This window comes from Vombatus ursinus, unplaced genomic scaffold (genome assembly GCF_900497805.2).
Source record: "Vombatus ursinus unplaced genomic scaffold, bare-nosed wombat genome assembly UNPS02014811.1, whole genome shotgun sequence".
NCBI classification, from domain to species: domain Eukaryota; kingdom Metazoa; phylum Chordata; class Mammalia; order Diprotodontia; family Vombatidae; genus Vombatus; species Vombatus ursinus.
In genome coordinates, this window is record NW_020954589.1 from 20,929,670 (window position 1) to 20,955,251 (window position 25,582).

Sequence of the window (25,582 nt, forward strand, 5' to 3'; positions counted from 1 at the left end):
CCGGGGCCTCCTCTGGGCTCGACGCTGCTGCCCAGGCAGCTCGTCCCGTCCACTGGTCGCGCTACCGCCGCCGCTGCTGCTGCCCCGCCGCCGCTGCTGCTACTGCCGCTGCTCCCGCTACGGCGGCGGCTCCTCCTCCTGTTCCGCCGCCGGGTGCCCCGCAGCCGCGCCTCCTCCGAGTCCTCTGCAACCGCCCGCTCTTCCTTTCCTCCGCCGCCGCTGCCGCTGTCACCCCGAACCCCGGCGCCCGGGCTCCGGCTGTCACCTTCTTGCCCACTTCCCGCCGCGCCCGGCAGAGGGCAGCACCCGACCCCCCGGCCCCCTCCGTCCCGCCCCGCCCCCATGCAGCCTGGGAGTCGTAGTACTCCCAGGCCTTGTAGTCACTGGATTCTGAGACCTGCCTCCGCAGGGCACATTGGGAGTTGTAGTCCCCGTCCTTGCTGGGTACTTGGAATTTGACTTCTTGAAAGGCGATGTGCTAAGTGCATTGTAATTTAAGAATTACATGATTTTAGAATCGGAAGGGATCTTGGCTGTTTAATCGAGGCCCACAGAGGGACAGTGAATTGCCCAAGGTTATACAGCTGGGAAGAAACAGAATTAGCATTTGAATTCCTGTCTTCCTTCCCTACATCCTTTTACCCTATAATAACAGCTAGAACCACCTCATTTCACCCTCACAACAGCACTTGGGGGGCGGGGCTCGAGTACCATTATTACTTCAATTTTATAGCGGGGAAATTGAAGCAGAGAGGGCTAAAGTCTTCCTGAGAATCACACACTAATAAGCTCCTAACAGGATTTGAACTCAAATATTTGTGATTCCACCCAGCTGTCTTGACTATGTATCTGCCCCCAGTGGATAGGTTCTTTCTCTTACCTATCACACGAGATCTCACCAGCAGCATGCCCTACTTTAATCTCGGTCTAATCCAGGGAAACCAGGAGATTTGTATACAGTCTTCCCCTCCTATACAAAGTTTTCCTCTTTAGGAATTAGGGAGCTGATCAGATCTTTGGGGACTTCCGTCTCTGTTACACTATCCGAGTCAAAAGTCATTTGTTCCCGCTTGACTTTGCCTTTAACTAGAGGCAAGTCATGGGCCTTTCTGGACCTTGGTTTTAAATGAGTGTCGATGACCTCTAATATCTTCATTTTAGGACCTAAGAGGTTAGTTCTGACTTGCACTACCTGCCTTGCTGAGCTGTTGCATGTGAGGGAATTACTTTGTAAGTGTTAAATGTATTGTCACCCACTTTCTTCCCCCACCCACCAAAAACAAAACAAAACAAAAAAAATCCTCAGGCTGGCATTTAAAGCCCTCCATAATCTGGCCCCCTCATTCCTATGCTGTTTTATTTCATATATTTCATGTTACTCTCCTTCAGGAACTAGCCAGCTCTGTTCTCTCTGCACAAAATCCTGTCTCTGCATTTCACTATCAGCTCCCCAGATGTAGCAGGCACTCAGTCCTTCTCTCCACCTCAGAGAATCTTTGACTTCTTTCAAACATTCTCCTGTGCTCTCCACTCTTTCCTTATCCTCCTCCACTCATTGGCCCTCTTTCCTTCTTGAAATAACTTTGTATCATTCTACAAGTACTTTGTATTTGTTTTTCTCTGTATGTGTTAAATCCTATCTTTTTAGAATGTAAGCTCCCAGAAGGCAGGGGCCACTTTGGTTTTGTCTGGGCCCTGGCATAGATCCTTGCACCTGATTGTTGAATTGAACAGGGTGATAATTATTACCCATGAGGCCTTGGGGAGAGAGAATCTGTAGACTGAGGGTCTTGGCCATGAAATACATGCTCCCCAGCCCCCAGGTTCACCGACTCCGAATCCAGCACATTTTTTACTTCCTATTGTTCAGTCGTTTTCAGTTATGTCTAACTCTTCATGACCCTGTTTGGGATTTTCTTGGCAAAGATACTGGAGTGGTTTGCCATTTCCTTCTCTAGCTCATTTTACCGATGAGGAAACTGAAGCAGAGTTAAGTGACTTGCCGAAGGACACACTGCTAGTAAGTGTCTGAGGCCAGATTTTAATTCAGGAAGATGAGTCGTTCTGACTTCAGGCTTGGCACTCTACCTGCTATGCCACCTAGCTGGTGGACTTTAAAGAGAGATGGAGGGACTTGTCCAAGGTCAACCAGTATATAAGCAGGCACTTTCAGTCCAGTGGCTTTGGTACTCTACCATGTCTGACAAAATTTTATTTCATCAGTCTCTCATAGCGACCCTGTGAGGTAGTGGTGTCAATATCGTGATCATTCTTTTACGTGGGAGTAAACGGAGGCTGGGAGGATGTAAAATAAATTCCTCAGGTTCACATATCTAGTAAGTAGCAAAACCAGAACTTAAACCCAGGTCTTCCGACTCCCCAGTTTTTCTTTGAGATTACACTCTGATATTTTTATGTCTTCTGCTCTCTGTTCTGTTCTGCAGCCTCTGGAGCTTCGGGTCTTTCTCCTCCAGTCCCAAATTAGTCCTAGCTAGGTCTTAGAATGAAGAGATGCTTCCTGTTCTGTCCCTAGTCACTTGACAGCCCAAATTGGACTTGAGAGAGAGAGAAGATGGGGAAAGGCACTAATTCTACCATCCTCTACAAGTGGTCCAATTCTTCCCTCCTCCTTGGGCTTTTGAATAAGCCAGGACTGGTACATGCTTCAGTCTTCACAAGAAGTGTATTACAAATACCTGTCTGTGTAAACAGGTTTGGAAAAGGAGAGGCTTCCAAGGGGATATTATATAGCAATGTTTTACTTTGTGTCAGATTTCTTTGTTTTGTATTTATCAGGTAAACCACCTTCAGTAGAGAGGCAGGGAAGGGTTATGGTCATTCTACCCTGTTCCCTACTCTAACCCAAATGCATAGACTCTTCAGGTGCTACTTTATTGTGGGTATATGCCAAGTGACTTGGGGTATCAGCTCCTTTGGTGAAGATTCCTCTTGGTCATACAAAACAATATTTCCCCCTTTTTCACAAAACTTAAGAGACTGGGAAATGTAAAGAGACTGGGAAATGTAAAGTAACAAGAAAATAAATAGGTACATTTCACAGACAATGAAGTAATTAGAATTGGCTTTTCAGGGAGGTCTCTCTGGGGCCTAAGGAGTTAACCCTTAACCCAAACTTTCTCAGTACTACCGCAATAGGGGAAAAGCTGGCATTGCAGTTTACCAGAGTTTGAATCTTTGCACCCAAGTACCGACATTCTCCATGAATCAGTGGCAAAACGACCTTGTGTGTGGCAAGCTGTGCTGACATATATTAAGGGTTGACACTGATCCCTACAGTTTATTAGCCATAGCATAAAGCTTAAATGCTTTAATAAAACTGAAAACAAAACAAAACAAAACAAAAATACCTGTCTGTCCCTATGTGCCTGTGTGTCCTTGTGTCTGTGGCTAGTAAGCCCAAATAGTTAGGTCAAGGTGATATAGCAGAGTTCTAGCAAAGAGCAGTGTTATACAGCAGAAAGTGCCCAGGATTGGGAGGCAGGGGTCTGGGTTCAAGTCCCAGCTCTGTTCCCTTTGTGACTTTTGGCAGATCACTTCTCTCTATTCCAGAGGTTTTTCATTCTTATAATGAAAGACCTGGACTAGAGCTACTTTCCAGCTCTCAAGCCTATGAACCCAGTAACCCAATTTCCTGGATTCTGTCCCTGAATAGCCAGAATTGCTCATGGGGAGACCAAGCTAATATAGTAAAAATGGCAATTCTACCTAAATTAATTAATTTATTTAGTGCCATACCAATTAAGCTACCAAAAATTATTTTATAGAGCTAGAAAAAATAATAACAAAATTCATCTGGAAGAACAAAATGAATATAAAGGGAACTAATGAAAAAAATGCAAACAAAGGTGGTCTAGCCACACCAGATCTAAAACTATATTATAAAGTGGCAATCGTCAGAACTACTTGGTACTGGCTAAGAAACAGACTGGTGGATTAGCAGAATAGGTTAGGTACACATGACACAGTAGTAAATGGCTATAGTAATCTACTGTTTGATAAACCCAAAGAGTCTGACTTGTGGGATAAGAACTCACTATTTACAAAAACTGCTGGGAAAACTAGAAAATGGTATGGTAGAAACTAGGCATAGACCAACATCTCACACCCTATACCAAGATAAGGTTGAAATGAGTACATGATTTAGATGTAAAGAATGATACCATAAGCAAATTAGGGGAGCAAGGAATGGTTTACCTGTCAGATCTATGGAGAAAGGAAAAATTTATGACCAAACGAGATAGAGAACATTATGAAATACAAAATAGTTAATTTTGATTACATTAAATTAAAAAGTTTTGCACAAACAAAACCAATGCAACCAAGATTAGAAGGAAAGCAGAAAGCTGGGAAACAATTTTTACAGCCAGTGTTTCTGATAAAGGCCTCCTTTCTAAAATATATAGAGAACTGAGTTCAATTTGTAAGAATACAAGTCATTAATTGATAAATGGTCAAAGGATATGATCAGGCAGTTCTCAGATGAAGAAATTAAAGCCATCTATAGTCATAAAAATATTCTAAATCACTGTTGATTAGAGAAATGCAATTAAAACAACTCTGAGATACCACCTCACACCTATCAGATTGGCTAATATGACAGAAAAGGAAAATGATAAATGTTGGAGATGATATGGGAAAATTGGAACGCTAATGTGCTGTTGGTGGAGATGTGAACTGATTCTGGAGAGCAATTTGGAACTATGCCCAAAGGGCTATAAAACTGTGTATACCGTTTGGCCCAGAAATGCCATTTCTAGGTCTGTTTCCCAAAGAGATCATAAAAAAGGGAAAGTGACCCACATATACAGAAATATTTCTAGCAGCTTTTTTTGTGGTGGCCGTGAATTGGAAATTGAGAGGATGCCCATCAATTGGGGAATGGCTGAACAAGTTGTGCTATATGAATGTTATTGAATACTATTGTGCTTTAAGAAATGATGAGCAGGCAGACTTCAGAAAAACCTGGAAAGACTTACATGAACTGATGCTGAGTGAAACGAACAGAAACAGAGGAACATTGTACACAGTAACAGCAACATTGTGTAATGATCAACTATGGGAGATTTAGCTCTTCTTAGCAATATAATGATCTAAGACAACTCCAAAAGACCCATGATGGAAAATGCTATCCACATCCAGAGAAAGAACTATGGAGTCTGAATGCAGATTGAAGCATATTATTTTCTCTTTTGTTTTTTTCTTTCTCATGGTTTTTCCCTTTTGTTCTGATTCTTCTTTCACAACATGACTAATGTGGAAATATATTTAACATGATTATACATGTATAATCTATATCAGATTGCTTACTATGTTGGGGGGGGAAGGGAGAGGGAAAAAATTTTAGAACTCAAAATCTTACAAAAATGAATGTCGAAAACTATCTTTACATGTAATTGGGGGAAAAAATACTATTAAGTGCAAAAAAAAAAAGATAGAAGGAAAAAAAGTCAAATTATCCAAAGGTGGGGAAAAAAAAGGACATGTGTTAGAGTCTTGGCTCTACTATTTACTAGCCATGTGACCTTGGGTGAGTCACTTAATCATTTTAAGCCATTGTTTTCTCATCTGCAAAATGAAAGGGTTTGGACTAGATTGTCTCTGAGGTCCTTTTCTGCTCTAAATCCTGTGACTACCATAAACCACATGCCCCTGCCTAGAATGTACCCCCTTTTCAATTTGCTGAAGACCCTCTTTTCTCTTAGATTCCAACTACCCCATGAATTTTTCCCTGAACCCCTCTTCTTTTGCCTTCCAAGTGAAAATGAGCTCTTCCTCTCATTTTTTATAGCCAGAAATGCTTTCCTTCCCCATCTTTAGCTGTTTAATTGAATTTCCAGCCATAAAGTCCAACCCCAATGCCAACTCTATCATGAAGCCTTCCTTGATTGTTGTTCAGTTGTTTCAGTCATGTCTGACTCTTCATGATCCCATCTGGGGTTATCTTGGCAAAGATACTGGAGTGGTTTGCCATTTCCTTCTCCAGCTCATTTTACAGATGAGGAAACTGGGACCAGCAGGGTTAAGTCACTTGCCCAGGGTCACAGAGACAGGAAGTATCTGAGGCCAGATTTGAACTCAAGATGAATCTTCTTGGCTCCAGGCCTGGCACTCTATCCACTGCACCACCTAGTTGCCCCCTGATTATCCTGGTCCATATGAGCCTTACCCCTCAGAACTGACATAGCATTTTGTTTTGCACCACTCTACAGTGAAAAGATCATTGATTTTGGAGCCAAGAAGACCCGGGTTCAAATTCTACTTATTGACACTTAGTACTTGCATAAGCTTGAGAAAGTCCCTTAACCTCTATGGGCCTCAGTCTCCTTCCCTGTAAAATGAAGGAGTTGGACTAGATCGTCTCTGATGTGCCTTCCAGCTGCAGATCCATGACCCAGGAGCCTCCTTGGTAGAGTTCCTCATAGAGGTGCAGTGGGTAGAGAGCTGGAGTAGGGAAGACGTGAGTTCAAATCCAACTTCAGACACTTAATAGCTGTGTGACTCTGGCCAAGTCTTATTTCTCTCTTTTCCCTTAAACCCCTTCCTTCCTATTTAGCTGTTAAGTAAGATGTATAACTGTACCCAACTGCATGTATATGTATTCTTCCCTTTAAAAAAACTATTAATCAGATAAAAGTCAGGTTCAAATGCCATTCCTCTCCTTCCCCAATGCCTTTTCCTTGTTGTATAAACTCTTTTTTGCTTCCCCCTCATTTATCTCATTAACCTGAGATAATTTTCCCCATTCTTCCTCTCCCTTTCCCCATTTCTCAGTGCATTCCTCTTCCCTACCTATTCCATTTTTTCTTTTGAGGTCATCCAAACAAAATGGAATCACACCCAGGCCCTCTGTCTAATGAGATTCTCTCTCGGTGACCCCTGATGGTAATAAAGTTCTGAGGAGCTACTGGATCATCTCACCATATAAGAATGTAAACAATTTAACCTTGTTTATTCCCCCATGATTTCTCATTCACATTTTTCTGCTTCTCTTTTTATTTTTATTTTTTTTTAGGCAATTAGGGTTAAATGACTTGCCCAGGGTCACACAGCTAGTACGTGTCAAGTGTTTGGTCTGAGGTCAGATCCTCCTGACCTCAGGGCCGGTGCTCTATTCACTGCGCCACCTAGCTATACCCCCTTCTGCTTCTCTTGATGCTTGTGTTTGCATGCCAAATTTTCTACTCAGCTCAGGTCTTTTCATCAGGAGTGCTTAGAACTCTTCTATTTCATTAAAGATCCATTTTTTCCTTATGAAGAGCTTCTGGGTAGGTTTTTCTTGGTTATAAGCCTAGATTCTTGGCCTTCTGAAACATCATTCCTCCTGTTATTCTCCACCGGGCTATAAACTCTCTGAGGACAGAGACCATTTCTTGTCTAAGCTTTGCCTATCTCCCAGGGTCAGGTACTGGTTTCTGCACATAGTAGGTACTCAGTAAAAGTTTGTTGCTGTTGTCTCCCTCTTTTGTTTCATAGTTTGGGTTTCTTAAGGGGTTGGGGGAAGCTCCTTCTTGCTGTAATCTTGACAGTAACTCACATAAAAACCCACATTAAAAAAAAAAAGATCTGTGTCTCATCTATCTTTGAAGTCCTAGTGTGTACTATAGTGCTTTCACCACTTAATAAATCTGTGTTGGATCAAACAAAATTGGTACTCTTGGCAGAGGATATATTGATTTCAGGGGCTCCCCTTGGAAAATATCAGACTGGAGAAGTATTTTGAGGATCCATTTATTATTAGGTAAAGTCAGAGAGTGACTACCAAGAGGCAGTAGAGAGGAAGGCATAGTCCAGGGAAGAAATACACGGTGAGAATGTAGGGGGATAAATCCTTTATTATTTATTTATTTTAGTTTTCAACATTCATTTCCACAAGATTTTGAGTTCCACGTTTTCTCCCCATCTCACCCCTCCCCCAACCCTAAGACGAGTGTGCATTCTGAATACCCCTTCCTCTAATACGCCCTCCCTTCTATCACACCCCCTCCTCCTTCTCTTATCCCCTTCCCCCTCTATTTTCCCGTAGGGCAGGATAGATTTCTATACTCCATTGCCTGTATATCTTATTTCCCAGTTGCATGTAAAAACAATTCTTCACATTTGTTTTTAAAGCTTTGGGTTCCAAATTCTCTCCCTTCCTCTCTCCCCACCCATTGAGCAGCTCAATACAGGTTTACATGTGTAGTCATGCAAAAGGGGATAAATCCCACTTGGGGAGGAGGGTCTTGGAAGGGAAAAAAAGGCAGAGATTTGTTTCAACAGCCAGTCAGTGAGTCTATACAGCTGTGGCAAAGCCCATTCTATTTTTGTTCACGTCACAGATGGAATAGCAGGACCTGAGGAAGATGTCTCCAGTGGCCAGAGGGGCTGGCCATTCTGGAAGGCCAGGTAGGTGGTCTCAGTCCTTACAGTGCAGTAGCCATTATTCTGTTCAATACAAAGGGTTGGGGGGGGGGAGAGCAGTGAGACCTATCTTGGGCCCAGACTTTCTCAAGCCCAGGGCACCAATCTCATGCCCATCCTTATCCTGGCCTTTCTCAGCCTTAGTTACACCTTGAGAATAGACAGATCAAGATTAAATACTGTGAAATTATAATGACCAAGCTTGATCCCAAAGAAGAAATCTGAGAAGCCACATCAACCTGGTATGGAACACTGCATACAATGGCAGAATTTTCCATATCTTGCTTAGTTATGCTGATTTTTTCCCCTTCTTTTTTATTCTTGTTAATAAAAATCTATTTTTTTTTTTTTAAACAAGAGTAGAGGAGCAGCTAGGTGGCACAGTGGATAGAGTTCCAGCCTTGGAGTCAAGAGGACTTGAGTTCAAATTCAGCCTCAAACACTTGACATTTACTAGCTGTGTCACCTGGGCAAGTCATTTAACCCTGATTGTCTCACCAAAAAGCAAAAAAAAAGAGCAAAAAAAACCAAGAGTAGACAGAACAGATAATCACTTACCCAGGGGACTTTGAATGGAAATCAAAGGACTCTATTCACATACTTCTCTTTGGGTGCTTTAGACTCTACCACTACAACATTAATCTTTTCAACTAAGCACTTCCTACTCTGGGTGATCTCTTTTAAATTGCCCAGATTCTGGGAGGGGTAACACATGCATAATTGCTAGTAATAGTAATAATAATAGTTCACATTAATATATCTCTATATATTCTACACATATATTTTGTTGTTATTATTGTTCAGTCGTGTCCTATTCTCTGTGATCCTATTTGGGGTTTTCTTGGCAAAGATACTGAAATGGGTTTGCTATTTTCTTCTCCAGTTCATTTTACAGATGAGGAATTGAGGCAAACAGGGTTAAGTGACTTGCCCAGGGTCACACAGTTAGTAAGTGTTTAAGGCTGGATTTGAATTCAGATCTTCCTTACTCCAGGCCCTGGCTCTATCTACTGCATCACCTAGCTGTGCCATTTTGTGTATATAGGATCAACAAATTTAAGCCTGGAAGGGACCTGCAGGTCATCTAGTAAAACCTCCTCATTTTACAGATGAGGAAACAGGTTCAGAGAGATAAAGTATCTTCCTACTACGTTCTAGAACTGATATTACAACCCAGACCTCCTGTAATCAACCTCTGGGGCCTTCATCTTCCAAGTATCTTGTTGTTTTTGTTCTTTGTTTCAAAGAGGACCAATGACATCATGGGGTGATCCCTTAACTTTCTCATGAATTGGGTTTAAGTGAGGCAGAGCTGCACAAAGTCATCAACCTCACTCTCTCTTCCAGAGTCACCAAAGTCCAGTGGCGAGACAAGTCAGGATGACTTTCGGTGCCCCGGATGCAGTGGGTGACCTTGGTGTCTTCCACATCCAAGCAAACAGTCAGCGCTCCACAGCGCCTGCTTCACCCACCTCCGCCTGCTTCACCCACCCCGTGGCTGTTGGAACAAATTGTTCTCATCCACACATTTCCCTGGGGGAAGTCTTCGCCTCCTTGGCGTGGACATCCCGCTACCTCACTGACAGGTTTGAGGCTCATCAGTTACCCTCAACCTTGTTTTGCCCGTCTGCCAAGACAGTTTTACCGGGGTGTGGCTGCTGCCCGTGCTACAGCTTCCTGGAGCCACAGCTGAGAGCTACAGGTGACAGGTGGACCTCAAACGTGGATGAGCAGCCCTCACTTCAGAGGTGTTAATAGTGAGTGACAGGAGTAAAGGGAGGAGCTACCCCAACCTGGGACAGATAGCTGATGAGTCACATGGGTCTTTCCTCTGTTCCCATCACAAGATCCCTTATGCTATGCTTATCTGTATGCATGTCATACCCATCACCCAGCAGACAAAAAACTTACCAAAGACAAAGATGATGTTTTTTTTAATCTTTGTTTCCCTAGCTCACAATAGGCACTTAATGAATATTAATTGAAGTTAAACATACCTGTCCATACTGGTCCAGCCGGCCTCCTGTTGCCTGAAGGAAAGTACTCATGTGCTGCTGGGGCACAGTGAGGAGGGAAGTGGTGATGTCCACAACGGCTGGGCAACCTTGGCAGCACCAGCCAGTAGCTTGACCCTAATGGATAACCAAAAAAGCTAAGGAAGGGGTGCTTCAGGCCTAAGAAGCTGGGAACAGGCAGGCCAAGGGCAAGTGGCTCTTCTATTAAGTCCCTTCCCAGGCCCCACCAAAAGATGCATTTCTGGAAGAGATTTTCAAGGCCATTAAGTCCAACCCTTCATCTTATAGATGAGGAAGCTGAGGCAAAGAGAGGCAAGAGACTGCCCCAAGCTCACACAGCCCTACTATGTCCCACTAAAAGATCATAGATCAAGAATGCCGGATGAGGAAACCGAAACACAAAAAGGTTAAGAGACTCATACAGCAGGTACATATCTAAGGCAAGATTTGAATTCAGGTCTTCCTAATTCCAGGAAGTCCAGTGTTCTAGCCATTCTACCATCTAAGATCAGCTTCTTAAAAATCAACTCTAATCCCAGAGGCCCCTTCACCTAGCTACGGGACCCTCCAGAGATCTGCTTGGTCCCTCCCTGTTTCCTAGCATAAAGACCCCATCCAAGTCAATCCAGACATCTCCTTCAAAGGATTTCCACAGAACAGGAGGAGGGAATACAATTTCCATCATCCACCTCAATCCCACTGTCTGGGTCTAAGGAAAGTTCTTCCTGGTGCCTATCTGAAATCCCTCCTGCCACACAAGCTCATCTGCTCCTGTTCTTTTTCTGGGTCAAAACCTTTCCTCTAGATTCCTCGAGGGCAGAGAGAGCTTTGTTTCTGGGAATTGGAAGTCCTGAGTCTGATTCCCAACTCTGACACTAACTAGCTGGGAAACCCTGGGCGACTTATTTCACTTTTCTGGGCCCCAATTTCCCAATCTATAAAAGGGGAATAATGTTTACCCTACTCTTGGTGTAGTCTTAAAGAGCTTTATCAGTTTGTATTATCATTACTCCCTGCCCCAACATGCACGCAAGACAGCCCTCAATAAACACTTGATGGTGACTAAGTCCCTCTCTTCTCACTTCTCCCTCTTTTTCAAGCTGTAGATCCTGAGGCTTCATCATAAGACAACTGAGGTTGTGTAGGCTTTGGGGAACCATTAGAGGTTTACTTCTGAAGCACTTGCCTGACCAGGCATACCCTCACTTTCCACTTCCCAGATGTGTGACATGTTATGTAGGGAACATGAGGCTCGGGGAGACCCCAATATCCTTAGGGGGCTCAGCTACTCTTATCCTCCAAAATTTCTCTTGCTAGCTCCCCTGTTCCCACTTTAATCTACACCCTTCCCCCTCTACAACTCACTCTTGGATGCCAATCTACCAAAAGTTCCTGAGTGACAGGTGCCCCGTAGATCTGACCAATGTATAGGTAGTTGTCGACACCTCCAAAGATAACCTCACCCCAACTCTGAGAGCTCTGCTGGCTGCAGGAGAGAGAAAGGAATTATGGGGAGGTTGAAGAGGGGGTGGGGAAGGGAGGAGAAATGATTGAACCTCTGTCTCCTCATAAGACACACAACTCCCTGAGTTTAGCCAGCATTCATTTATTAATCGCTTACCTGGGTGCTAGGCATATAAAGAAAGTCAAAAAGAAGAAAAAGAAAAAAAAAGAGTCAAGATCATATTCCCTGCCCTCAAGGAAGTCACAATCTAGTGGAGAAGACAGCATGTAAATAACTGATTGTTTTTGTTAATCAGTCATGTCTAATTCTTCATGACCCCATTTGGGGTTTTCCTGGCAGAGATTCTAGAGTGGTTTGCCATTTCCTTCTTCAGCTCGTTGTACAGATGAGGAAACCGAGGCAAACAGGGTAAAGTTACTTGTCCAAGGTCACACAGCTAGTTAAGTGTCTGAGACTGGATTTGAACTCAGGTCCTTCTGACTCCAGGCTGGGCACTCTCTATCTAGCTCCACCTAGTTGCCTCTTAAATGTAATACTCCAAACCAAATAATGAAACTGCCCAGTGAAATCCTGACTCAGATGAACTTGAATGATCCATAGAATTCAAGGGTCATAGACTCAGAGCAGGAAGGAACATTAGAGGCCACTGAATCCAGTTCTCAATTATGCCCATCTACCCTTTACTCAATTCTAGGACAGTTCAGTAGCTGGGTGGATAGAGAGCTTAGATTTGGAGACAGGAAGACTTGAATTCTAATCTTGCCTCAGATATTTATTAGCTATGGGACTCTGAGCAAGTCACTAAACCTCTATTTGCCGCAGTGTCCTCATCTGTAAAATGGGGAGATTAATCATGCCTCCCAAGGTTGTTGTGAGAATAAAATGAGGTATTCATAAAGCATTTTGCAAACCTTAAAGAACTATATAAATGCCAGACAAACAACAAAACAGGAAATCAAGCCCTGATGTGTAGCTTTCTGATTTTGGAGATGGAAATACTCACACTGGAAATTTAACAATCAGCTCTCCTTGAGAGAAACTCCTCACTTCTTGGGGCTGTGGAGTTCTGGGTTTGTTAAAAAGAGAAACAGAAGGTCTAACACTCAGCCCTAAGCACCAGCTTCAAAGCTGATCTTCTGGAAAGGAAATGAGCGCCATCTGCTGGGGAAGAGCCAAACTTCAGGCAGCTTTGAAGTAGACTCCAGGGGCACCATTGGCCAGAGGACCAGACCTACTGGTCAGACTGGGGAAGCAGCAAATATGAGGGAAACTAGGAGAGAAAAGGAGAGAAGACAGAACAGGGCTTTCTCACCTGTGATGGCCACCTTATATCAGATTTGTCTGCTCACGGAGCCTCCTGCCCAGAGGAAAGTTTCTGAACTTCCAAGACAACTGGCCTGAACGTATTCCTATTTCTATCCACACTTGATATTTCTGCGTGTCTTCTGAATATTAATAATATCTTTCTGGCAGGGTTAGCATAAAGGAGTCACCTGTAGCCAGTCTAGGATAGATACGCCGTGGGGTTTACAAAATATTTGCATGTTTATTTTCATCATCGGCAAATATTTGATGAACATGAGAATGAAATATTTTTGTATTACTAGTTTACTAAATTTGTGATGATAAATAGAATGTGATGTCTAAGCATAACTCAACTGTACTAATTTTGGAAGAATAAGTACAGAATTCGGTGTCTAGGGAAAGTGAAGCATGATGTGAATCATACATTAAAATGTACTTAGCACAGTGAACATTAATTATGCTCTATTTATAACACTAGATAAATAGGCATTATTGTATTGTGTGACATATTATGTTATTATATGATATCGCTATATATAACATTCTCTATTTAATTATACTATCTGTATATATTGAATAACATTTTTATTTCCATATTAACCATGTTGCAAAAAAAGAAGAAAAAGTAATAATATACTATTATGTAACTTTCTACAATGTGGTATAATTAATTTTAATATATTAATTGATAGATTATAATATTGTGATATATACAATAATATTGTGTTGTTACATTATGTTACATTGTTATGTTACATTATGTTATATCACATGTATATTACAGCTTCTTTTTTCAGTAAAGTTCTATATGTTATGTATTGATCTCTAAAATGGGAGTCATTCTAAGTCATTCAAGAAGTATATATTCACCAACACGGCACTCATGGTTTTAAAATATGATTATTGGCAATTAGCATCTGTTTATAATATCTGTTGGTAAAATAATTTACAATTCTGTAAAAACAAAAAGATAGGAAATGATAGTAAGGCTGACAGGTAGTTCTTGTAGTAAAGGAAGTATATAATGTCACTGGACACTGGAGACTCCAGGAAGGAACCCCAAGCTCTAGATAGTGGTAGAAAAAGCAGCAGGAAAAGGAGACAGGGTCAAGTCAACAAGCATGGTTAGTGGAATTGAAGTTAAGAGCCTGGGTTCTGACATTCACTAGCTCTGTGACTAGTTTATTTCTCTGAACCTCAGTTTTCTCATCTGTAAAATAGGTATAATTATACTTTCACCACCTATTTCACAGGGTTTCTTTAAGGTTTAAAGTTTACCAAAAAAAAAAGATGAAAGCACTTTGTAAGGTTTAAAGAAAAGTGAAAGGTGGGAAAGCATAGAGGGATAAAAGGAGGAAAAGAGAACTAAAAGAGGCAGAAAGAGGGAGAGCAGGACCGTGTGCTCTCTGGGCTCCTTACTTAGTAAGGTAAAAACTGAAGATGGGGTTTGTAAGGACATTCTGTTGCAACATGCCTTGCAGGGTTGTGTGGGCTCTCCCAACAGCCAGGGCAAGGTAAGCCATGCCCATGATGCCATCAAACTGGGCATAGAAGTAATTAGTTCCTGGCTCATTCTAACTCAGGCTGAACTCCTGACTGGGGACCTGGATTCCCTGGACCTGGAGGAGAGCACAGTGGGATGTTAGATGGTAAGGGAGGATTGTGAGCACGATCGTTCAGATAAGGACTTTAGGGCGCTGTGGTGGCCGTCTTTGAGGGGGTTAGGTCCCAGAGTGCCTTTTCTGCCACACTTGCTTTGCTGCTGCGCTTCCCCATCCTTCCCCATTGCCCTGCCTAGAATGTACTCCCTGATTCTCACTAGCTCCTGTTTCCTCATCTGTAAAATGTAATGTTGTCATTCAGTCATGTCCGACTCTTCATGACCCCCATTTGGGGTTTTCTTGGCAAAGATACTGGAGTGATTTGCCATTTCCTTCTCCAGCTCATTTTACAGATGAGGAAACTAAGGTAAACAGAGTTAAGTGACTTACCCAAGGTCACACAGCTAGTAAGTGTCTGAGGCACTCAGAAAGATGAGTCTTCCTGACTCCAGGCCTGGCACTCTTTACACTGAGTCACCTAGCTGCCCCTCATCTGCAAAATGGGGGAGCGGGATGGCATGATTCCTAGGTTCCTTCCAACTGTAAATCTTCAGATTTTCCAAATCCTATTTATCCATCAAAGTCCCTTCCTTCCATGACTGATTCTCCCTCTTTCAGCTCTGAAACTCTGTGATCTATTCTGTAATTTGACCCACACTGTAGCCAAAGAATCTCAGATTGGGAAGTTTCCTTGAGACCACCTAGTCCGCCCCATGGCCCAAAAGAAATCATCCCCTCCATGGTTACCTTTGAAAAGTGGCCATCCAGATTTTATTTTGATGACATCCTATGATGAGAAACTCACTACCTTCTGAGGAAGCTCATTCTACTTTCGGCCAGCTCCAATTGCTATAAACTTTTCCCCTCACATCAAGCTGAAATCTGCCTCTACAACTTCTATTCACTTCTCTTGTTGGGCCAGCTGGGACGAAGCAGATGAAAGCTAATCCCTCTTCCACATGAAGAGTCTTCAGATGCTGGAAGGCAGTACACCCCCACCCTCTTCAAGGCTTCTCTTCTTGAGGCCTAATATCGTCAGTCCTTCGGCCTTATACAAAAGTCATAGAGTCAGAGTACAAGTCGGACCCCTTTTGAGAAGGCAAGAGGAAGAAGAAAAGGAACAAAAAACGGGGGTGGGAGGATTGGCTACTCACAGTCATAGTGTCATAGCCAAAGAAACCAGGGAGGCTACTGCCACCATATTGCAAGGAGAAGGTCTGTCCACTGGTGGAATACAGAGAAGACTGGCTGGGGTTGAATCGGGCATGGCCACCTGCAGAAGGAACTCAGAAGACTCACGTATTAAAATTCTTTTAGAACTGGAATAGTATTTATATGGTGTATGCAGGTTTGCAAAGAACTTTATATATGTTGATTCGTTTGACCCTGATAACAACCCTAGAAGGTAGATGCCATTATTATCCCCATTTCATAGATGAGGAAACTGAGACAAATAGACGTTAAGTGACTTGACAGCATCACTCTCATTTCTCTTTCCAATTTTTCCTCTACTTCTCTTACTTGCTTCTCAAAATCACTTTTGAGCTTTTTCAAGGCCTGGGACTGATTCATATTTTTCTTGGAGGCTTTGGATGTAGGAACTTTGACTTAGTTGTCTAGTTCTGTTTGTATGTTTTGATCTTTGTCACCAAAGTAGGATAATATAGTCTGACTCTTTTTGCGCTGCTTACTCATGATCCCAGCCAATTACTTGAGTTTTAAACTCTTTGTTAAGGTAAGAGTCTGCTTCCAATGTAGAGAATGTCCTGTCCCATGCTTCGGAGGTTTTGTGCAGCTGTTTTCAGAGGTACTTCTAGGGACCTGTAAATTTTCAGCTCTTCCAAGGTGGTATGATAAGGGGCGGGGTGTTTCCTCTCCACTGCCACAACAAGCTCCACCAAGCCAGCACTCCTCCTCGACCCAGGACCACCCCTCAGAACTGTGACCTAGATCTAAGCACGAACAAAGCAAGAGATTCCTTCCTCAGCACTGGCAAAGAGATCCCTGCAATCCCCCTCTGATCAGACACTCCATTCCCCTGGGAGCTCAGGAGGACCGCTGCCTCAGAGGCTGCACTGGGTACTTGCGGCTGAGACCTAGCTCCTCTCTCACCACAGTCACAGACTTTTCCCACTGACCTTCTAAGTTGTCTTTGGTGTTTGTGGGTTGAGAAGTCTGGAAACCACCACAGCTGCCCGCGATTCAGTCCTCTGAGGCCTGCTCCAGGTTCGCTGCGAACTGCACTCCTCTCCCCGCTCTGTGCGATATACCTTTCCGATCAACCATCCAGGTTGTCTTGGGCTGGAAATTTGTTTCGAGCCATTTTTTACAGGTATTTGGAGGGGTTTGGGGGAGAGCTCAAACAAGTCACTGCTTTCACTCCACCATCTTGGCTCTGCCCCCCCTGACTTGACAGCTACTAAGTGTCTGAGATATTGATTTAACATCAGGTTTTTCTCACTCTTAGCGCCTTAGACATTATCTATTCCAATTTCCTCTTCTTTGCTGTTCAGTTGTTCTTCACCCTGTGCACTCGAGCACACTGGTACTGTCCATGGGGTTTTCTTGGCAAGAATATTGGAATGGTTTATCATTTCCTTCTCCAATGGATTAAAGCAAATAGAGATTGAGTGACTTACTCAGGGTCACAGAGCTACTAAGTGTCTGAAGCGGGATTTGAACTCAGTCTTCCTAATTCCAGTCCCAGCACTCTACACTGAACCACCTAGCTGCCTCCTCATCTTACAGGTGTGGAACCTGAGGCCTATAGGGGTTATGTGACTTGACCAGGGTCACACAGCTATTTAGTGGCAGAGTCAGGCCTTTAGCATGATTTTCTTGACCCCAAGCCCAGTGCTTTTTTCATTACCCATGAGGCATAGGCTGGCAGAGAACATCTGGGGTATGTATACCTTCATGATAGCCTCCCCTCCCCAGTTTTCTTGGCTTCTGGCTTCTTCCTCTAGATGTCATCCCTTCTTACTGGCAAGCTCAAGGCCAGGAATGAGAGCTAAGACACCTGCCTCTCCAACTTGGATGGGTTAACAGCAGTCAAATCAGGTTCAATTATGGAAGATTTTTTTTTTTTTTAGATCAGAGGATTTGGGTAACACCTGCCCAGACCAGGACTCCCTTCTAAGGATCATATCAGTTTGGTTTTTTTTTTGTTTGTTTTGTTTTTGTTTTTGTTTTTTGGCTTGGCAATGGGGTTAAGTGACTTGCCCAGGGTCACACAGCTAGTGAGTATCATGTGTCTGATGCCAGATTTGAACTCAGGTCCTCCTGACTCCAGGATAAGTGCTCTATCCTCTGTGCCACCTAGCTGCCCCATGGGCCATATCAGTTTTGAAAAAGATTACAGATATGCTCATTCCTTCCTTCTTCACCTAAAACATATAATTTGTTTTGTACTTCTTTTTTTTTTAATTTTTTTAGTGAGGCAATTGGGGTTAAGTGACTTGCCCAAGGTCACACAGCTAGTACGTGTCAAGTGTTTGGTCTGAGGCCGGATTTAAACTCAGGTCTTCCTGATTTCAGGGCTGGTGCTCTATCCACTGCGCCACCTAACTGCCCCCCTGTTTTGCACTTCTTGTTTGCACCTCTGTTATGAATTCATCATGTATTATTATATATTCTAATTTTCTAGGTTGGTGTCTTTCCCCACCAAAAGACTGTAAACTCCATGAGGCCAGGGATCAAGTCTTTCTCTCCAGTCCCCATACAATGCTAGGTGCTTGAGGAATCTGTTTCTTGTCATTAAAAAAGACATCCCACTCTGGAACAATCTTCATCCACAGAGATCTTACTCCTCTCCGAGGCTTAAGAAATGGAATGATCCAGGGCTGGTCCAGACTTCCCTCCAGGGATACCAGCTTCCTCCTACTTACTCCCACTGTACATTCTCAGCTCCCAGGATATCTGACCATACCCACTTTTACAGCCAAGCTGGATAACTTTTCTCTGGATTCCCAAGCTTTCCAGGAAACTAGGAAGTAACCCAAACCTTGGGGTTTTGCCAGGGGTAGAGCAGGCATATCTAGGGCTTATATACTCATTGAGACTACAGGGTAATGATCAGATCTTTTTTTTTCTTTTTTTTTTAGGCAATTGGGGTTAAGTGACTTGCCCAGGGTCACACAGCTGGTAAGTGTCAAGTGTTTGGTCTGAGGTCGGATTTGAACTCAGGTCCTTCTGACTTCAGTGCTCTATCCATTGTGCCACTTAGCTGTCCCTCTAATGACCAGATCTTACATTTCTCCTATGTCTGCCCCCTTTCTACCTCCTCACCCACAAGCACACAAAGGATGCTTCATAAAAATATGTGGATTAGAGTTTAATGGAATGAGAGAAAATTGATTGATTCTTTTCAGCTCCACTCCAACTATGCAATTTGATTTTGAGAAAATAAACAGGCCACTAGAAATTCCCCCCCAGTGGTCTTCCTCTCCTACTTGGCACCATATCTTCTTCAACTGAGGACCATGACTCTCCCTCCCTCCCCCTTCCCCAGCACCTGGGGTACTCACTGCAGGCCTGGCTCTGGTAATAGATGGAGGGCACTCACAGCTTGGAAGAGCCAGTGTCAAAGAGGACCAAGAAGTTCTGGGCTGGGGTCCCAATGCTAATCTCCCCATAGTAAGAAGACTGGAGAAGAGCAAAGGGTCCCATCATTCCTGCTCAACTCAGTAGATGCTCCCACTGACAATGGGCTGGTTGTGCCCTTGGGTTGCCCACCCTTAATTTAGCACAGCCCAAGAAGTATGATCGTAGACACTGGATCCTATCAGTTCCCTAACCTATCCCATTTCTCTAAACAAAGTCAAGACTCAGGAGACCCTGGCTGACCCATGTACTTGTTGAATACAAGGGGCAATAGAAAGCCTTCTCTTAGTTGTGCCCAGAGCCTTTGGTCCATCCAAAGATGTTCATTGTATTGAGCTACCCAAGGCACCTGGCAGCTAGATGGCTCAATGGATAAAGTGCTAGGCCTGGAGTCAGGAAGACCTGAGTTCAAATCTGGCCTCAGATACTTACTAGCTGTGTGACTCTGGGAAAGTCACTTAACCTCTGTTTGCCTAATCTACCAGAGAAGGAAATGGCAAACTACTCCAATATCTTCGCCAAGAAAATCCATGGACAGTATGGCCAATGGGGTCATGAAGAGTTGGATACCATTGAATAATAACAGGCACTAGAGACACCCATATTACCAGGCACACAATTCAACAAATATTTATTTTGCACTACATGCAGGACATTGTGATGCTAGATGCTAGAGAAGATACAAAATGAAATAAGGGTTTTGTTTTTCCATTTTTCTTTCTCAATGGGGTTGGGGTGGTAGGAGGGAGAGAAAAGCAATGCCTACTAATTGAAAATAATTCCATTAAAAAAAAAGATAAAATAAGATATGTTCCCGGCCCTTGAGTAACATATGATTATGAGAGGGTGGTGTCATAGGAAGTACTTTGGACAGGTAGCAATTGACCTAAATGGGATTTGAACTTTCTCTCATGACTCTAAAGGTAGTAGCAGTCTTTCAACTTTGCCACAGCCATCCTTTGAAAAGTCTGGTGAAGAGAAGGTTACCAGCACCTGGAGAAGGAGCAGGGAGAGTGCCTCAGGGAAGGTCTCACTAGAAAGGGACATCTGAGCTGAGCCTTGGGGGAGAAATATCAATAAGCAGAGATGGAGGGCATTTAGGGAGTGGGCAGGAGAAGGAAGCATGGAAGATAGTGTTAGCAAGCTCAGTAAAGAAAGACTGAGAAAGCAAAATAATTCCCCCCCCAGGGCTTAGCTCCAAAAGAGCCTTAAGTAGAACATGAATGGGGCAGGTATTATGCTGACTAGTTGGAGGGTGAGCTGGGTAAATCTTGGAAAGTCACATGGAGGAGGCAGCCTTTTGAAGGCTGATCTGATCAGGGTGGGAAGAGGTGGTAGCAATCAGAAGAAGGGAGTCTATGCCAGGTTATGGGCTTATAATTAGGGAGAGAGGACTTATAATTAGGGAGAGAGAAGAAGCAAGTGTTGGGAGTCTGTACAGCTGGAATGCAGAGTATGGGTTGGGTCATCATGGAAGTTAAGTGGATAGATAAGATAATTGGGGGAGTTTTGAAGATTACTGTTTGAAGAAGGACTTTCTTTAGTTGATGGAGTAAGTTGTCTAGTGTTATGGTTGGAGAGATTTGAGAGAAAGACATCCCCTCTAAATATCTCTACTACCCAGGTGTTACCAAATTCCTTTAGGCTTACAATACACAGTAGGTAATGACTACAGTAATCTAGTGCTTGATAAATGCAAAGATGAAAGCTTTTGGGACAAGAACTCGCTATTTGACAAAAACTGCTGGGAAAACTGGAAAGCAGTTTGGCAGTAACTAGGTATAGCCCAACATCTCCTACCATATACCAAGACAAGATCAAAATGGGTACATGATTTAGACATAAAGTGATATCATAAGCAAATTAGGAGAGCATGGAATAGTTTACTTGTCAGATCTATGGATAATGGAAAAATTTATGACCAACTAAGAGATAGAGAACATTATGGAATAGAAAATGGGTAATTTTGATTACATTAAACCAGAGGTTCCCAAACTTATTTGGCCTACTGCTCACTTTTCAAAAAAAAAAAAAAAATTACTCAGTATCCCCCTAGAAATCTACTTTCTTTAATCCTTTAATTTTTAAAAAAATTTATATCATTTCAAAATACATATTTTTTAAAATGACACATCTTAAATTTAATAATTTATTGCAAATTTGTAGGGATTTTCCTGCATTGAAATTTTGATAATGCAATATTGTGTCATGTAGCCATATAGTATCATATTGTAAACAAGTCATTACATACACATATTCCTGCCAATGTTTTGCTGGACTTCCTGACAATGTGTGACATGCTCACCTGCCAACACTTGCTTGTTAAGACCTGTAGGCAGACTTGACCACTGATAGGTTATAACTTGCATTTTGTGTGTTTATTTGGAAAATAATGTAATCACTAAAACTTTAATTTTGTAATGCAATGGATGAAACGTGTACAAATGTTTTTTTTTTCAAATTTTTCTTCTCTTCTTTCCTTAAGCATCCATGCCCCCCTTATTTTTATTCAATACCCCCAAACTGCACCCGAGGCTATTACCACCCCCCCTGGATCATTCCAGTGCCCTTCAGGAGGTAACATTGCCAACTTTGGGAACCTATGCATTAAACTAAAAAAGTTTTGCCCAAACAAAACCAATACAGCCAAAATGAGAAGGAGAATAAAACACTGGAAAAACACTTTAAAACAAGTTTCTCTGATAAAGGCTTAATTTCTCAAATATATAGAGAACTAAGGTAAATTTATAAGAATATGAATCATTTCCCAATTGATTAACTGGTCAAAGGATATGAACAGGCAGTTTCCATATGAAGAAATCAAAGCAATCTATAATCATATAAAAATGCTTTAAATCACTGTTAACTAGAGAAATGCGAATTAAAACAACTCTGAGGTACCACATCACACCTATAAGACTGGGTAATATGATAGAAAAGGAAAATGACCAAAGTTGGAGATGTGGGGAAATTGAGATATTAATGCATTGTTGATGGAGTTGTGAACTGATCCAAACATTTTGGAGAGCAATTTGGAACATGCCCAAAAGGCTATAAACCTGTGCATGCCTTTTCACCCAGAGACACCGTTACTAGGTCTGCATACCAAAGAGATCAAAGGAAAAGGAAAAGGACCTACTTATAGCAGCTCTTTTTGTGGTGGCAAAGAATTGGAAATTGAGGGGATGCCCATCAATTGGATAATGGCTGAACAAGTTGTAGTTATATGAGTATGATGGAATACTACTGTACTATAAGAAATGATGAGCAGGATGTTTTCAGAAAAACCTGGGAAGGATACAGTCTAGGGGTGCTAGGAATCCTAAAATACAGGGTGGGTTTACCTCGTAAGAATTCAACTACTCAAGTCTTCTTTCAGCCAGAGACAAGGTTTATTGTGTCACCCATGGAAGTGGGCCAAATTTTAAGAGTCTGCACAGTTGATGAGGATAAAATTGGTACTTTTATATAGAAAAAGACTGTGAGAAAATCTGGATGGGATCAAGGAGTGGCAAATAGCCTGGGGTGGTCTGGAGGTAACAGAGAAAGGGGCCTGGATGGGATTAAGGAGTGTCAAGTAAACTAATTAAGTAATCAAGGTGGACCAGGTACCTCAGGGGATGCTAAGGACCTGGGCTGCTGAAATTTGTGGGAAATTTCAGGGACTTTTCCTTTTTGGGGTTCAGATCCCATCCCCATCAGGAAGACTTATATGAACTGATGCAAAGTGAAGAGAGCAGAACCAGGAGACACACACAGTAGCAAGAATATTGTATGTAGATCAACTGTGAATGATTCTCAGCAATAGAATGATCTAAGACAATTCCAAAGGACTTATGATGAAAGATACTACCTACCTCCAAATAAAGAACTGATGGAGTCGGAATGCAGATCAGAGCGTACTATTTAATTTTTTTGTGTGTGGATTTTTTGGGAGGTCTGTGTTTTCTTTCACATAATATGGAAATGTTTTGCATGACTGTACATGTATAATCTATATGAAATTACTTGCCTTCTCAATGAGGGGGGAGGAGAAAGAAAGGAGGGAAGGAGAGAATTTGGGACTCAAAATTTAAAAAGAATGTTAAACATTGTTTTTACACGTAATTGGAAAAAAATTTAAGGACTTTTATTACAAGCCTGCTCTACCCCCAAATACATTAGTCTTACGATGTGACGAGACAAGATACAACAATGAAGACAATTATGTTTTTTAAAAATTCCTTTGGGTTAATTATTGCCTATTGTTTTGTTGTTAAGTCATTTTTCAGTCGTGTATGATTCTCTGTGACTCTGTTTGGGATTTTCTTGACAAAGATAATAAAGTGGCTCGCCATTTCTTTCTCCAGCTTATTTTACAAATAAAGAAACTGAGGCAAAGAGAGTTAAGTGACTTTCCCAGGGTCACACAGCTAGTAAGTGCTTGAGGCAGGATTTGACTTGTTGCCTTTTTTAATATGTACACACCCTGGGTAGGCCTTTATCTGTTACCCAACTGCTTAAATTGATTGAGTTTATCAGTTCCCTTTTATCTGAGCTAGGAAGGTTCTGGAGCAGAATAATAGGCCCTAAGTTTGACAAACCTTAAAATTGACTTTTTTCATCAGAACGCTGTCAACTAGATGGAAGTAAGTAGCATTATCCCCATTTTACAGATGAGGAAACTGAAGGAAAAATAGGGGAAAGGACTCACCTGGTGTCCAAAGATCATGAGATCGTCGTTTTAGAACTGAAAGTCACCTTGACGAGGTCCAGAGGTTTAGGGATGCTGGGACCCCGAGATTACAACACACAGGTCCTGCCTGAAAGAATTCGACCCAAGCCTTCTTTCAACTAAAGACAAGGTTTATTAAAGAATCGCCATATTAGCCAGACTCTTCAGCAATCTGAGAGTCTGTGAGGTACTGGCTAGATTCTAAGATTCTGAGCAGTGGCTAGATTTTAAGAATCTTAAACCCCTTAATGGAGACAAGATGGACCTTATATACAGGAAGACTGTGGGAGGGATCTAGGAGTGGCGAAATAGTTTGGGGTGACTGGAGGAGGGGTCTAAGGAAAATCTTAATGGGAGTGGCCAGTAAGCTGGGGTGAACAGAACTCCTGTTTTGGAACCTGGGACCTGGACAATGGAGCCTAGCTAGGATTAAGTGTGGGAAATGGCCTGGGGCTATAGGGAGGGCTAGGTTAAGTTAAGAATAACAAGAGAATTGGGAGATTGGGTGTAGCCACAATGAAAGGCTAATTGATGGAATTACAGCCTCTCCGGCTAAAGCCAGATATTTGGCCATGTGGGAAAGTCCAAGGTTTTTCCTTTTTGGGTTCTAGTTCCTATCCTCATCAACCTGAGGAATTATCAAATTCAGCTCCTTCATTTTTACAGTTGAGGAAACTGTGACCTGGGAAGGTTGAGTGATTTGCCACATTCTATGGTGGATCCAAGACTCCTCTGCTGACTTGAGTTCAAAGGTCTTTTCACTAGGAGGAAAGTGGGGAAGGGAAAGGAGAAAGGACCACAGGAAGGGGGAAAAGAAGACATCAAGGTAAGGTGGTGCGTGCCCTGGGCACACCTCAATACTGGACTTTATGATTTGGATAAAGGCTGGTTCCTGCCCTTCTCTGAAGGGCAAAGGGAGAGTCATGGGAGTTTCAGAGTAGAAGGGAACAATCAAAGCTGCAAGCTTGGACTGTGAATCAGTTATAATACGTGAGATTGGCTGTAGGGAATAGAAGGCTGAAAATATGATCTCCAGCAGAATATAAGCTCCTAGAGGTCAGGGAGTGTTTTTATCTCCCTACCCAGGGCCCTAGCAAGCATGGTCTGACACTTTTTTTCCCTTTTTCCTTTTAGGTGAGGCAATCAGGGTTAAGTGACTTGCCCAGGGTCACACAGTTAGTAAGTGTCAAGTGTTTGAAGCCACATTTGAACTCAGGTCCTCCTGATTCCAATGCTGGAGCTCTATCCACTGCGCCACTTAGCTGCCCCTATCTGACACTTTTTAAAAAAGATTTGGTCCTATGAGTTCACTTATGGGCAGCTAGGTGGTGCAGCGGCTAGAGCACCAGGTTGGACTCAGAAAGACTCCTCTTCCTGAGTTCAAATTCAGCCTCAGACACTTACTAGCTGTATGACCCTGGGCAAGTCACCTAATCCTGTTTGCCTCAGATTCTTCATC

General features: G+C 42.6%; 1 pseudogene; it reads right to left on the bottom strand.

Moving 5' to 3' along the window:
* Positions 1–10,172: 10,172 nt before the first annotated feature.
* LOC114053369 overlaps positions 10,173–25,582 on the bottom strand; it is a 16,529-nt pseudogene continuing 1,119 nt past the window's right edge.